At 39.0% G+C, this 14,913-nt stretch overlaps 1 pseudogene; it reads left to right on the forward strand.

Annotated features, from left to right (window-relative positions):
- The first annotated feature begins 624 nt into the window (after positions 1–624).
- Positions 625–14,913, forward strand: part of LOC149230054 (sucrose synthase 4 pseudogene) — a 50,182-nt pseudogene continuing 35,893 nt past the window's right edge.

Raw genomic sequence — 14,913 nt, forward strand, 5'->3', positions numbered from 1 at the left:
AGGTCACCCTTGCCCGAAACAGAGGAAGAAACAGACGAGTAGACAGAGAAGCACAGAGCGAACCTGTAGACAGCATTGTATTGTATCAAGTGTCCAAGAGGATAGGAAAAGGTTGGGCCACGAAAGAAATCCAAGGCCAGTAAAACGTCGTTGGACCCAATCACCCTAACAGAGGGAGATTTGAATGACATTGGAGATATGGTGCGGGATGTCACCACGGAGGTACTACATGAGTTCAAGCAGCAACAACAACAAGTATTGGGGGCCATCTATATAGGTCTACATGAGCTGCAGATTTGTACATCACAGGTTGGCACGGTGTCCACCAGCCTCGCTACCGATACTTCAAAAGCCATTGGGATGCTACATGTGAAGGAATCTCGAGCGATAGTACTGCTGGAGGGAGCACTAGCCACAGAGATCGAAGCTGACAGGCCCGCTGTTAGCGCCCCCAAGGGAGTAGGGCTGAACTTGGCAGCGCTTCCTAGAGAGCTGCTCCACCTACTACAGGATGGAGTGATCGCGAAGCTGAGGGCCCATGAACAACGAGCTTTGTAGGTGACTAGTGAGTAGCAGATCAATAATGTGAAATTGGCCCTACAGTGAGACTCTTCCATTGCCATCATGAATGATGTAATTGAACGAAACAAGCGCATAGTTCAGGTTGTGGAGGAAGCATGCCGAATGGTCCCGGAGTTGGCCATTCCCGAGGGAGAAATGGTAGAGGTGCACGTTCGCAAACTGGTTACAGGGGTGTGTGATGCTCGCACAGAGTTGGACAAGGTTCAGCTAGAGCTGAACCTCTAGATTGCAGAGTTGCAGTTGAAGGCTCAGCCTTCAACTCCGTTGGAAGTAAAGGAGTAGCACGCAACCGCTGTCATAGAGGTGATAGCGGCAGTAGACAGTGCAGTAGCAGACTACACAAGGCTGTTTGAACAATCGTTTGAGGTCCTGACCAGTCTGCAAGAAGATCCTAATGTATAGAGGCTGGAGATAGAGGCGTGAGAACTGCAGCAACGCTATGACAAGGTAAAAGGAACAACACATACCGTTGCCCTCACACAGAGACTTGCGAAGCTGCAGGAGGCCAAAACACTGAAGGAACAGGTAGATGCAGCTTAGCACAAAGAGGCAGTGTTGAAGGCACGCTTGAAGCCTTGGTTGGATGAGGCCTATTTGGTCATGACCTCCATTGAAGGCAAGCTTGCTAGTCTACAAGTGACTCAGCAGAAGCTTCAGGCTGACAGTTTAGGACCAGCGACTGAAAAATTGGTCAAATAAGTGAAGTAGGTGGCCGAGCAATGCATCGCCGAGGTGGTTGTCATACATGTCAAGCTGGAAGGTCTTCCCATTATGATCTCTGTGCCCACAGAGTGACTTGAGGGTGAGTCGCCATGTTTGTGTTGGGGTCTTGTTGGGAACGGGTTTCCCAAGGAGTAGTTTTTGGGCTAAAAGCCCATGTTTTAGGACAACTTTGTAATAAAGTTATAAAGTCTCTGCATTTTGTGGTCGCAGAGCATGAAGGTGTCAAGAGTCATAAAGGGTTATCTGCACTTATTTTGTAAAGTGTCAAGTCGCCTATAAAAACCTACCCATGGTCCGTGGACCATGGGATTATATAAAACAGAGCTAAGTAAGTAAGCTATAAGTAGTTAGAAGGGAGAAGAGCGAAGAGTAAGAAGCGAAGTAGAGTTGAGGTCTAAGTGTTTTCAGGTCTTAGCGTAGGTAGATGCTCTCCAGCTGAGTGCGTAGAGGCCTAGGGTAGAAGTCCGCAGCTGAGTGTGCGGACCCCTAAATCTATGTGCGCAGGGTGGATAGAGTCTGTATTAAATTGGAAGATATCAATAAAGAGAAGTATTATGCAATTACTGTGTTTTTAGTCTCTATTAATTCATTTGATTATATAGCGATCTGGGTTTATTTTACAGTATTTAGTTGATGCGTGAATGTATGTGATTATATCTATTAATTTAACACAAGTAAGAATATTAGTTTACGTGATGCTAATTGTAATTGATTGGTAAGATAAGTAAAACACTTGAGATAACTTGGGAACCTATACAATACATCATCATAGCAACACGAAAGTACCTAAACCGATGGTTAGGGCTGTGCGAAGGTCAATCGTACACCTTCGCGGAGGTATTGAAGGGCGGGATAGAAGGTAGATTGATAAGCCCTAAGGCTTAGCGACCTGCGCGAAGGAAGGAGCACGGGGTATAAATCGACATCACGCCATCTCGGGGTGCAAAAACTTGGTTCCAGCATCCCCCCATACTGCTTCGGGTGAGACTTCGGTTCACACTCTGCGGGCTGATGCCGAAAGGGCCAGTAGCATAGGGATTTTTTTGGTTGATTAATGCTGAACCTGGGCTAGGTCCCACAAAGCCAACATGTTCTATGACTAGATCATCCTCTCTCGTCCTCAAAAGAAAAATTTAATCTTGAACAAACACCATTCTAACCAATGATTTCCACTAGTACAAGTTTCCCAACTTATCCCATAGTTTATTGGCCATGTCTTCCCCCGAGACATTCAATAACACTGAATCTACATGTCAAAGTTGATTCATGCTCCTTAATTTCTCCCATCTCTCCATCAACATGCTAATCGAAGGTGTTATGGGTTGCACAATAATCCGTTACTCTTAATACACAAGGAGATATTCTAGTTTAAGTTTCCAAAACTCAACATTTTGGCCATTAAGCTTCTCAATCTTAATTTTGTACTTGTATCCATCCCTTCTTTAACCAAAGTTATATCTTAGGACTTCCACATAAATAGGAATCTCATCTCATATCTAATCAATAATGTCTTTCTTGAATAGATCTAGGTCCAAGATCTAGAACCTTTAATAGTAGAGGCATCCCCCTATAGCCAAACATCCTTTAATACTAGATGTTGGATTTTAGGCACTAGATTTACAAGTTAGATACCAAATTATGGAGGTAGTAAGTGGTATTTCATGATCTTACCAACCTTTAACACTTTTTACATCTATATACAAAGTCGACCAAAAATATAAACTAGTCTAAAATCTCAATTAACATAAATATTTAAATGCCAATGAGAGAACTTAAAGAATAGAACATAGACAATAGCACACCATAAAGATTCACACAATACACACAAATTTTACCCTAGAAACCCTTAATGAAGAAAACCATCCAAATTTGAGATTCACCATTCTTATATTCTTGATCAAATAGTTACGCAAATTATAATGAACATTGACCTTGGTCCACACCTAAAACCAATGCGTTAATACCTCACCCAATCTCTATCAATTATGAGTTTTCCATTAGTCTCATCAGAATTACATCATGCTCTATTTATAGGAATAGGAAACCTTAATTCGTACCTCTCAAATCAATTACAGATGACTAAATTCTTTTGGCTAAGAGACTATGAATATTAAGAATCCTAACTATTTCTAACATAGTTTCAGCTATAATTGATTTCCCTTTGACAATCAGTTTCTGACATACCTCAACCACAACACAAATATATATATATATATATATATATATATATATATATATATATATAAGCTCTTTCCATACCTATTGTTATCTTGCTCAAATTAATAAAATCTCACTCTTAACAATTTAAAATTGTATATAAAGTATTAATCTAACTTATTCTACCTTGTAGAGCTCTTATTCTGGAGTGAAGACTTATCCTCTTATTGTGGATTGAAGACTTATTCTACCTTGTAGAACTCTTATTGTGGATCGAAGACACTTATTTTGGATTGAAGACTTATCCTCAAATCTAACTTATTCTACCTGGTAGAGCTCTTATTCTGGAGTGAAGACTTATCCTCTTATTGTGGATTGAAGACTTATTCTACCTTGCAGTTGAAGACTTATTCTACCTTGCATAGCTCTTATTGTGGATTGAAGACTTACTCTACCTCTGGATTGAAGACTTATCCTCCAATAGAAAATATTTAAGCGTATTAATGTCACCCTATCCCATTTGGAGAGAATCCTTTTATATGTATATATATATATTCAAACACACATTGGAGAGAATCCTTTTACATGTATATATATATTCAAACACACATAAAAGATCTTTCCATACCTATTGTTATCTTGCTCAAATTAATAAAATCTCACTCTTAACAATTTAAAATTGTATATACAGTATTAATCTAACTTATTCTACCTTGTAGAGCTCTTATTCTGGGGTGAAGAATTATCCTCTTATTGTGGATTGAAGACTTATTCTACCTTGTAGAGCTCTTATTGTGGATTGAAGACTTACTCTACCTCTGGATTGAAGACTTATCCTCCAATAGAAAATATTTAAGCGTATTAATGTCACCCTATCCCATTTGGAGAGAATCCTTTTATATGTATGTATATCTATATATATATATATATATATATATATATATATATATATAGATATATATATTCAAACACACATTGGAGAGAATCCTTTTACATGTATATATATATTCAAACACACATAAAATCTCTTTCCATACCTATTGTTATCTTGCTCAAATTAATAAAATCTCACTCTTAACAATTTAAAATTGTATATACAGTATTAATCTAACTTATTCTACCTTGTAGAGCTCTTATTCTGGAGTGAAGACTTATCCTCTTATTGTGGATTGAAAACTTATTCTACCTTGTAGAGCTCTTATTGTGGATTGAAGACACTTATTTTGGATTGAAGACTTATCCTCAAATCTAACTTATTCTACTTGGTAGAGCTCTTATTCTAGAGTGAAGAGTTATCCTCTTATTGTGGATTGAAGACTTATTCTACCTTGCAGAGCTCTTATTGTGGATTGAAGACTTACCTTATTCTACCTTGCAGAGCTCTTATTGTGGATTGAAGACTTACTCTACCTCTGGATTGAAGACTTATCCTCCAATAGAAAATATTTAAGCGTATTAATATACGCTATCCCATTTGGAGAAAATCCTTTTATATATATAGATATATTCATTTGGAGAGAATCCTTTTATATATATATATCTATATTCAAACACACATTGGAGAGAATCCTTTTACATGTATATATATATTCAAACACACATTGTACTTTTGAATAGGTTCAATATTTACGATACTTGATTTAAAGCATATACTGATACATACATTTTATATTCAACCTGCGGTTGTCCGTTAGTGCTAAGACTTGAACCCTATTAAGATTTAGATTATGAATTTCGGCTTCAATGTGGTACAAATATCTTCATAGATTTTCGAGAAGTTTCTGAAAATTGGCATTATTTCCTTACTCCACATGCTATGCTAACATGGAACACGGGGATAAGGGTAAACCCTTGTACCAACAACATGGATTAATTCAATGACTCACAAATTATTGAGGATTTTATTTCTATTTTCAAGACTACTATTCTTATGTCTTTTCTGCTTATTGTTCATTTTCTTCGTTTGGTTGCTACTAGGGTTATGTAACTTTGTAGCTTTGCAATTTGTTTTTTCTTTGAGGTTCTCTTATTTATTTTTAATATTGATATGACACAAAAACTACTACTAGTTTCTTATAATGTGGTGTTATTGGATTCTTAGGTATTTCTTTGACAACGTACCTCCTTCCATCAAGCAGTTTTTATAATTTCTGGTAAATGTTGTTTCCTTGTTAGATTTTTCTCAGCTTAGAATTCTTAATAGCTCTGTCACTGTTCTTGATACTTAAATATGAACATTCCATTTACAATTCGATGGCTTAGTTTGTTAATGCTTTTCAGGTTTTTATAGAGGAATTCTACGATTTTAACATTCTTAAAAGGAACCAATTACAATTCCTTCTATTAATGAACACTGGCTTTATGCTAGCCAAAGAATATAGTCCGTTGAGATACGCCATCCAAAATATGGTAATTTACTTAAAATATTTCCTCCATTCATTTTTTTTTTTTGGAATTCTTTTGTACTGTGTTAAGTAGATATTCGTACTCCTTATTGGAATATTTATCAATGATAAGCCTTTGCTTTGCAAGTATTTGCCACTGATGGTTTTTCAAAATGAGCCATATTAGAATTTCTTGTTTATCAATACTCTTTTTAGACAGTCATGAATTTAACTATGTGAGCATATAAATGTATTATGGATTTGTAATTTTGTTATAAAACCTTATCCAGGGTTGATAGCTAGTCATTTGTTTTTGTATGAAGAGCATAACTCATAGAAGAGTTTCATTATAATTTATGTTTGTTCTCAAAGGGTGTGGCTATATGTGTTAGTATGTACCCTGACAGGGAATGCAATATGTTGTTATTACTATAACACCTCTGTCCAAGGCATGAGATTTATGCTTAGTTTCTCATCTTTGTTATATATGTATAATTTCACATTTTAGCTAAATGGATATTCTAGTATATTTAATAGGGATATTTTTGTAATATTTTATCTTTAGGATATATCTATTTATTTGAAGATTCCTCTCCATTCTGAACAAGAATAAACCGCCCTTTCACTATTTATGGATTGTAGCTCTGTAGTTACAAGGTTTACAATATTCATTACAATGAAATTCTTTAGAGTATAGTTTCCTAATGTCACCTGTAACCATACTATTTAACTTTTAACTTTTAATTCCTTTTGTTTATATCATGAATCAATTCATTTATCCCTTTTGCATGGGGAATTAACATGAAACTAGATTTTGTTCCAAGGTGTTAACTATGAGGCTGAGACCCTTTTTATTTAACCTTATACAATCAATTCTCCATTTTCTGTATATATTCTATTTCAAGTTAATAATTATTATGACTGTGATTATATTTTCCAAGTAATGACTATGTATTCAAACCATATGTTTTTTTTTTCTTTCAATGTTTCCAACGCACAAACATCTATACTTTTTACTAAACATGTATTCAGAGGAGGTTGGAGATTCCAATCCCTTTGGTCTTTTACTCCTCTTGGCGTGAATGCAATGCTTGCAAATTATTTCTCTTTGTTAGATTTAAATTTTTATTCCTAAATGGAAGAGGCTTCTCATGACTATGACCAATTTGTAATTATAAGTTATTTATATTTTTTATTAAAATACTCAATAATTGTTATTTCCAAATAAATTCTTATAAATTTATGCTGAGGCCATTTATGCCAAATTCTAGATATAATATTTTAATTTACGAAGATATGAGTAGTATCTTTTGGAATTTGTTTTTTGTTATTTGAACAAGAGTCTTTTTGTAAATATATTACACATTTTGTTCTTCTATGTATTTGGTACTGTTATGCTCTTGACCTGCAAGAAGATACCAAAATACCAAATATGTGAAGAAATATACCCAGAACATAGAACAATAAGAAATAAGAGCAAGTATTTTATTATTTAGAAAGGAAAGCAATGTTCACTTGCATCTTCGAGGGGGCAACCTCCAATAGAGCTAGGCTCAATTACAAAATAAGACACGATGCTTCTTGAGGGGAGTCTCTATCCTTTATATAGGATTCATAAATGCAATACCATGGTTCTTATTAATACCATCTATCTAATACCATGGCCCATTTGCAACTAAATATGGTCCCTTCTTTAAATGCGGGTCAACCACTTACAATTATTAATATGGGCTTTATTGACTCTTTACTTAGCTATAACTATGATTCGATCTTATTACATAAATAAGGGGATTAGGGTTGGACCCTAACATGCCCTCCCCCATAAGAATATCCTTGTCCTCAAGGCTGAAGCTGTGGAAACTACTGAAGGATAGTGGTTGGTTCCCAGGTTGCATCTTCGAGAGAGGTGTCTTTCCACTTGACAAGGACTTCCTTGATCGTTTCGGCCACGCAAGTGCCATTCTCGTGTGTCAAGAACCTGTTCATGTTGGAGCCAGATTGACCCTTCTTCATCTAATTCAGGTAGACTAGTTTGAATTCGGCAATGGTTCCTAATCACTTTCTTGAGGCATGAGACATGGAAGACTGGATGGATTTTTGCAATGGGTGGCAAAGCTAGCTTGTAGGTGACTTATCCAATATGCTGAAGTACTTGATACGGTCCGTAGAATTTTGGAGATAATTTCTGACAACCCTTGTCTTTGAGTGATGTTTGCTTATATGGTTGCAGCCTCAAAAATACTTGATCCCCTTCTTGAAATTGGTGTTCTAAATGATGTTGATCTGCCTGTTGCTTCATGCAGTTTTGAGCTTGATGGAGATTCTCTCTGAGGTGGGCCAGCATGGTTGTACATTTTTGTAGGAGTTGATCCACTGCTTGTACCTTCGAGCATCCCTTGATATAAGAAGTAGGTGAAGGAGGGAGTTGACCATAAAATGCTTCATATGGAGTCATTTTGGTGGTGGCATGATAGTTGGTGTTATACCACCATTCGGCTAGAGGTAACCACTGTACCCATAGATGTTGCTTTTTTGAAGTGAAACACCTAAGGTAGGTCTCCAGACATTTGTTGACTGCTTCAGTTTGACCATCAGTTTGGGGATGATAGGAAGTACTGAGTTGTAGTTGGGTACCTTGTAGCCTGAAGAGTTCCTGCCAAAAGTTACTGGTGAAGATCAGGTCACGATCAGACACAATGGAAGTGGGCATGCCATGCAATTTGAAGATCTGGTCCATGAAAGATTGAGCTACCAAAGTTGGTGTAAAAGGGTGGGGTAGGGCGCAAAAATGAGCATACTTAGAAAGTCTGTCCACAACCACCATGATGACTGACTTGTTTCCTGACTTCGGAAGACTCGTAACGAAGTCCATAGAAACCTCCGTCTAGATTGAGGCCAGGATGGGCAATGGCAGTAATGTGCCTGGGGATTTGACTATTTCTCCTTTGTGGTGCTGACATACGTCACACTCAGTTACAAAAGTAAGAATGTCCTTTTTCATGCCTGTCCAAAAGAATGAATGTCAAGTGTGAGCATAAGTCTTCTGAAAGCTTGAATGGCTTGCATTGGGAGATGAGTGTAACTCCGCCAAAATGCAACTTTTGAGAGTGGATGTTGGTGATATCATGACTCTATCCTTGTAGCGAAGAATCTCATCCTGCCAAGAGTAGCTCGCTGTGGAATTTGGATCCGCCTGCAATTTATTAATGAGTTGGGAGAGAAAAGGATGTGAAAACCATTCCTTGCGAGCCTCTTCAATCCATTCTGGAATGGGAAGGGAGATTGCGAGCAAGGTGCTTTCCTCCTCAAATTGGCGTGATAACGCATCTGCTACGACATTTTCGCGCCCTTTCTTGTAAATTATCTCATAATCATATCCCAGCATTTTGGCGAGCCATTTATTTTGTTGTGGCGAGGATAGGCGTTGCTCCAAAAAATATTTAAGGCTTTGATGGTCTATGTGGATTTGGAAATTCCGCCCCAATAAGTATGGTCGCCAGGTATCTACTGCATGTAAGATGGCCATCATCTCCTTCCCATAGGTAGATTTTCCTAGATTTGTCCCACTTAGTTGTTGACTAGTGAAGACCAAGGGTCAACCTTCTTGCATTAAGACCGCCCCAATACCCATACCTGAAGCGTCACATTCAATCACAAAAGATTTAGTGAAGTCAGGTAGTGCTAATACGGGAGTGGAACACATGGCATGTTTGAGAGCTATAAATGCCTGTTGCGCTTCATCATTCTAGAGAAATGAATTTTTCTTGAGGATGTGAGTGAGGGGTCTAGCAATGCGACCATAATTGTGGATAAATTTGTGATAGTAGCCTGTGAGACCCAAAAATCCTCTCAAGCTCTTCAAGGTCTTTGGTTGAGGCCAGTCCTGCATTGCCTAGATATTTTTTGGGTCCACCCTGACACCTTCATGCCCCACAATGTGGCCCAAATACTCAACTTCTTCCATGCCAAAAGATCACTTGGACATCTTGACAAATAACTTATGCTTCCGGAGCAGTTGCAAGAGCAGATCTACATGTTGAAGATGTGTGGCCCAAGTGTGGCTGTAGATGAGGATGTCATCAAAGAAAACAAGGACAAATTTTCTGAGATATGGTTTAAGCAGGTGGTTCATGAGGCTATGAAAAGTGGATGCTGCATTACAAAGACCAAATGGCATGACCAAGAACTCATAATGGCCTTCATGAGTTTGGAAAGCAGTCTTTGGAATGTCTACTTCTTTCATGCGAATTTGGTGATAGTCCGAGCGAAGGTCGAGCTTAGTAAAGAATTGGGCCCCATTTAGTTCATCCAACAAATCATCGGTGATCGGAATGGGAAATTTATCTTTGACCGTCAACTTGTTGAGGGCCCTGAAGTCTGGACACATATGCCATTCCCCCTCTTTCTTGAGCACCATGACCATAGGCGATGAATAAGGACTAATGCTAGGACGAATGACGCTTGCTTCCAAGAGTTCCTTGATGATTTTTTCAATTTCATTATTTTGGTTGAACGGATATCTATATGGGCACACATTTGGTGGTTGGGCCCTTGAGACCAAACTAATGCTATGATCATGTTCCCCTCTCAAGGGTGGAAGCTCATGAGGCTTGTCAAAGACTGGGAGATGGTTGTTTAAGATCTATTGCATCTTAGGATGAATATGAAGAGAAGTGGGTTCGAAGGCCTGGATGGCATTAAATTGCGCTATAACTCCATAGTGGCCCTTTTTTAACAATTTTTCCATCCTATGTGAGCTGATGATAGAGGGATCACTCACATGGAGTTCGTGGAGGGTATGTGTGTGGTTGTTCTGCTTAAAGCTCATATATAACTCCTGGAAATCCATTGTGATTGGGCTGAGTGTGCAGAGCCGTTTAGCACCCAAGACAATGTCACACCCTCCCATGTGTATGGAAAACATGTGGGTCTTTAACTGATAATCCCCCATTTGAAGTTTGACATTTTCACAGCGGCCTTCACATTTCATTGTCCCCCCATCAGCAATTTGGACCTAGAAGTTAGAGACTGCTCTGACAAAACAATGCACTGCTTCTGCGACTCTTTGATGGATAAATTTATGCGTACTACCACTATCAATCAAGACTACTACAGGGCGATGCTTAATAAAACCTTTGATTTTGAGAGTTTGGGGAGAATAAATCCCTGCCAAAGCATGAAGCGAGATAAATGGTTCTTCAGGTACATTGTCTAGCTGGTTGTCCTCATCTTCCTCCTCTGGTTCCTCAAGTGGTGGGGCTTCCTCCAATGAACTGCGATCATTAGCATAAATTTGAAAGAATTTGGGCTCCTTGCATTTATGCCTGGGGAAGTATTTTTGATCACAGTAGTAACACGATCCTTGCTTTCTTCTTTCCACCATTTCTGCTGGGGACACCTTTTGAACCTTGAGTGTTTGGGTAGTGCTTTGAGCCTGGGTGGGGCGACCCTTGGCTATGAAATTTGGGCGATTGGACTGGGCTGCTAATGCACGTTCTAGTTCATGGGCTATCTTGCAAGCATCCAACCATGAGGTTGGGTGTTACAGTCAGATGTGGGCTTGTATGGCTTCTTTGAGACCACTGACAAAACATTCCAAGTAGAACTAATCGTGTAGACCTCCTGTACGGAAGGCTAACGCTTCAAAGGCTGTAATATATTCGTTCACTGTTCCTGTCTGTCGGAGCCTAGTGAGTGGTGAGCTCCAGTATTGCAGTAATGATGCTGCAACTCCTGGGACTCCCTACTTTACTTTTATCAACCTGGTAGTTCGTAACAAACTTGGAAGTGACAGTGCTGTATGCACAAGTACTAGCTCTTACTGCAGACTGTCACTTGATCAGCTGGCACAAGTTCGCTAGGAGCTTAAGCCAACTTCTATGAGTTCTCAGAAGAAGCTTTTAACTATGATGGAAGGAAGCTAACTCAAAAGAGGCTAGTCTACTTGCAGAAAGAAGATGAAAGCTGAAAGGAAACGCAAACCCTAGTAAACCCTAGTTTTACCGACTAACCCTACTTGTGCAAGAAAAGAGATGTAAGCTACTGAAATGGATGCCATTGACTATTGAAAAGGTAAAATGCATGTGTTTAAGCTACTTTTGAAGGTAAACATGGAAAAATCATCTTTTTGTATTTTTGAGTAATTTTATGCAGAATTATTATGCATGTGTTTTAACTATTTTTGACTGTGCAGAGGTTTATTGGCGAAAGGAAATGGAGTGGGTGTTTGTAGGAGGTTGGGAAGGTGTGGAGAGGACCTAAGGAGTCCCTAGCACTCTTCTGGGGATTTCCACCGCGCTTAGATCTCAAAATATCGCTCACGTGAACTTCTACAGGAGGCTGTAGGGGATCTACAAGAAATTCTACAGGAACAGGCCGAAAGTGGTTTTTAGAGGGTTGATGGTGGAAAAATGGTGGGAAAGTGGAAATGAAGGATGGATAAGGATTTTAAGAGGTCTAGGACCTGGTAAATGAAGCTCAGGAGTGATGAAGATGGTTGGATTTGTTCAAGGATGAAGAAAGCAATGTTGCACAAAAATGTAGAAATTAGGGCAAGTTGGGAAAGTATGGTGAATGAGTGAAGGATACCTTGAGCGAGGGACTAGAGCAGGTTGTATGATGGAGGAAGGATAGGCTAGAGTGTCTTACAGGTGTTCTGCACATTACTTTCCAAAACTGATCCAAGCAAAGGCTAAAAAAACAGAGATTTATCTATTTTGACCTAATTCTGACCTAGAAACCAGAAACATGATGAACATAAGTTTATAGATAGGAAATCATGCAAGAAAGTTATGGAAATTGAGCAAGAACAGATCTAAGCATGAAAACACAACTGATATCAACTTATCTAACTCAAAATCTAACACTAGAAATTGCATTGGAAGGTAAAAACAGTGTTTTTGTGGCAGCAAGTATGCCTTGGTCTCAATTCATGGTCCCAAGGAGGGAGAAATGAAATCAAGGACTGCTTGGTAGCTTTTTTGTTTATCTTTTCTGTTACCAAACAGTCAAAATCAACTTGAAGTATGAACAACTATCTTAATCATAAAAAACAACCTAAGTAACAAAGCAAGATTGAATCCTATATAACAGAAATTATTTTATGAATGTAAGAAAAACACATAAAAGTACACAAAGGAGGTACTGGGCACTTGGGTTGGGCCCAACCCTAAGAGCTACAGCCTCCTAAGAAATATCAGAGCTAGTGCAAAGCTAGATTCATATTCATTGATTAAAAAACAATAGTTACATCACAAAAACTGTCTACAAGAAGAAGCTCGAAAATGTGATGATACAAGGCTGCACTAAAGTGCGAAAATAGACTAAAAAATGACTAAACTACTAAGGCTTGAAGCCTTCCTACTTATGCAAACGAGGAATCCCAACAGTCCTCCTTAACTTTAGGAGCTTGGCTGCCCAAAACTTTAGTTAATCAGCCACTTCACTAGACCTGCTCGGCTGCCCCTTGAAATCATCTTTGGTGGGTTTTTGAACTCCGAGCTGATGGTGGAGAACTCGAGGAAGGGGTCATTTAGTGCAGGAGACACCCCTCCTATAAATCCTCAGCCTTGTTTCTTCAAATTTGGCTGCCAATCTGCTTATAAATGCCTGATCTTGGTCCAAAAATGTCCAAAATTCTGCAATAAGCACATATTAGACTTTGTGGTCAAGTGACTATTACCATTCACTCAATTAACATAAATATATTCAAAAGCATGCATAAAACTATGGAGAATGGTGGATTAAATGAGAATAATAGGCAAAATGAGCCCATATAGTTATCCATTTCCAGGGCTCATCATCACCCCCTGCTGAATGTGTTGCTCATCCTCTGAGCAACTAATCCAGTTCATCATCTTTGATTGCTTTGACTGGCTCTTTGACATCCTAGGCCTCTGAGGTGATGTCCTCTTCTCTATCATGAAAACCTACCGTTCTGTCTACTTCCTCCCATTGTCTTTATTCCTCTTCTTCCTTGACCCCTTCTAACAGCCCTAGCAGTAGTGGAGGGTTGAAATTAAGGCCAATCCAATTGGCTTTCAAGTTCTACATAGATTGTTTGTGTAGGGGTACTCTTCTCATTGCCTCCCTCATTCTGGTTGGGGAGTGGTACTCTCTTATTTTCAAACTATGGGACAATGTGTTCCATCTCCTTATGCAAGCATGAATGCAATTATCACCAAACAGTCTTTCCATGTCTTCAAAGTGAGCAATGGCCTGAGCTTTCCTTTCAACATAGTCAGGTGCAATGTGAGGGTTGTCTGCAAGGTGCTGATGGGAATATATAAGAGTTGAGGGATCTTCTAGTTCTGCCCTAATCATGAGTGGCTCACTTAGCTCCCTGGCCATAATCTTCTGAATCTCTACTGCCCTCTTTTCCTCATGGCTTAACCAAGAAGCCATGGCCATAAGTTGCAGATCTCCTAATGCAGTGTTTGGGTCCCAAAGATTCATGTTAGGAAGTGCCAAGTTGTGTAAATAGAATTCTGCTAACTTGGCCTTGTCTTCAGCTGAGCTACTGTCACACAACTGTATAAACTGATTGTAATTCTAGAATGGAATGGTGCCCCTTTGGGCCAATGTGTTAATTTGAAATTGCAACCATTGGTCTTTAAGATATAATGCATAGGATTTAGCAGGTTGCCTACATTGTAAGGCTTCTATTGCCTAGCTGGCCATGCAGGCCATTTGGGCTTCTTTTTCTTGCAACTGCTGTTTTAAAACCTGTATTTCTTTTGTTGCCTGAGACTCCTGTTCTTGCAGCAGTTTTGTTAGCATCTCAACATTAGCTTGTAGCTCTCCCTCTTTCTGTTGTTTCTCGGTTGTTTCCTTGTCTGCTGGAGGTCCTTCTTGCTACTGCTGCCCTCCCAAAATGGACAGCCTATCTCCCTTATGAACTTCCTGTAGCTGCAACTACTTTTTTAGCAGCTCATTCTCCTCTTGTAGCTAGGCTCTTTTGTTGCCTTCTATGTGTCTCACCATGGCCAACTCCCCTCTTAATTCTTTTAACATGTCCTCCATGTGGCCTATGTCCTCAACTCCTTTAGATTTGGCGATTTGCATCCAT

The sequence above is a fragment of the Pinus tabuliformis genome, chromosome J (assembly GCF_031772625.1).
Source record: "Pinus tabuliformis cultivar Carrire ecotype Pingquan chromosome J, CPIR1, whole genome shotgun sequence".
In the NCBI taxonomy this organism is placed as follows: Eukaryota; Viridiplantae; Streptophyta; class Pinopsida; order Pinales; family Pinaceae; genus Pinus; species Pinus tabuliformis.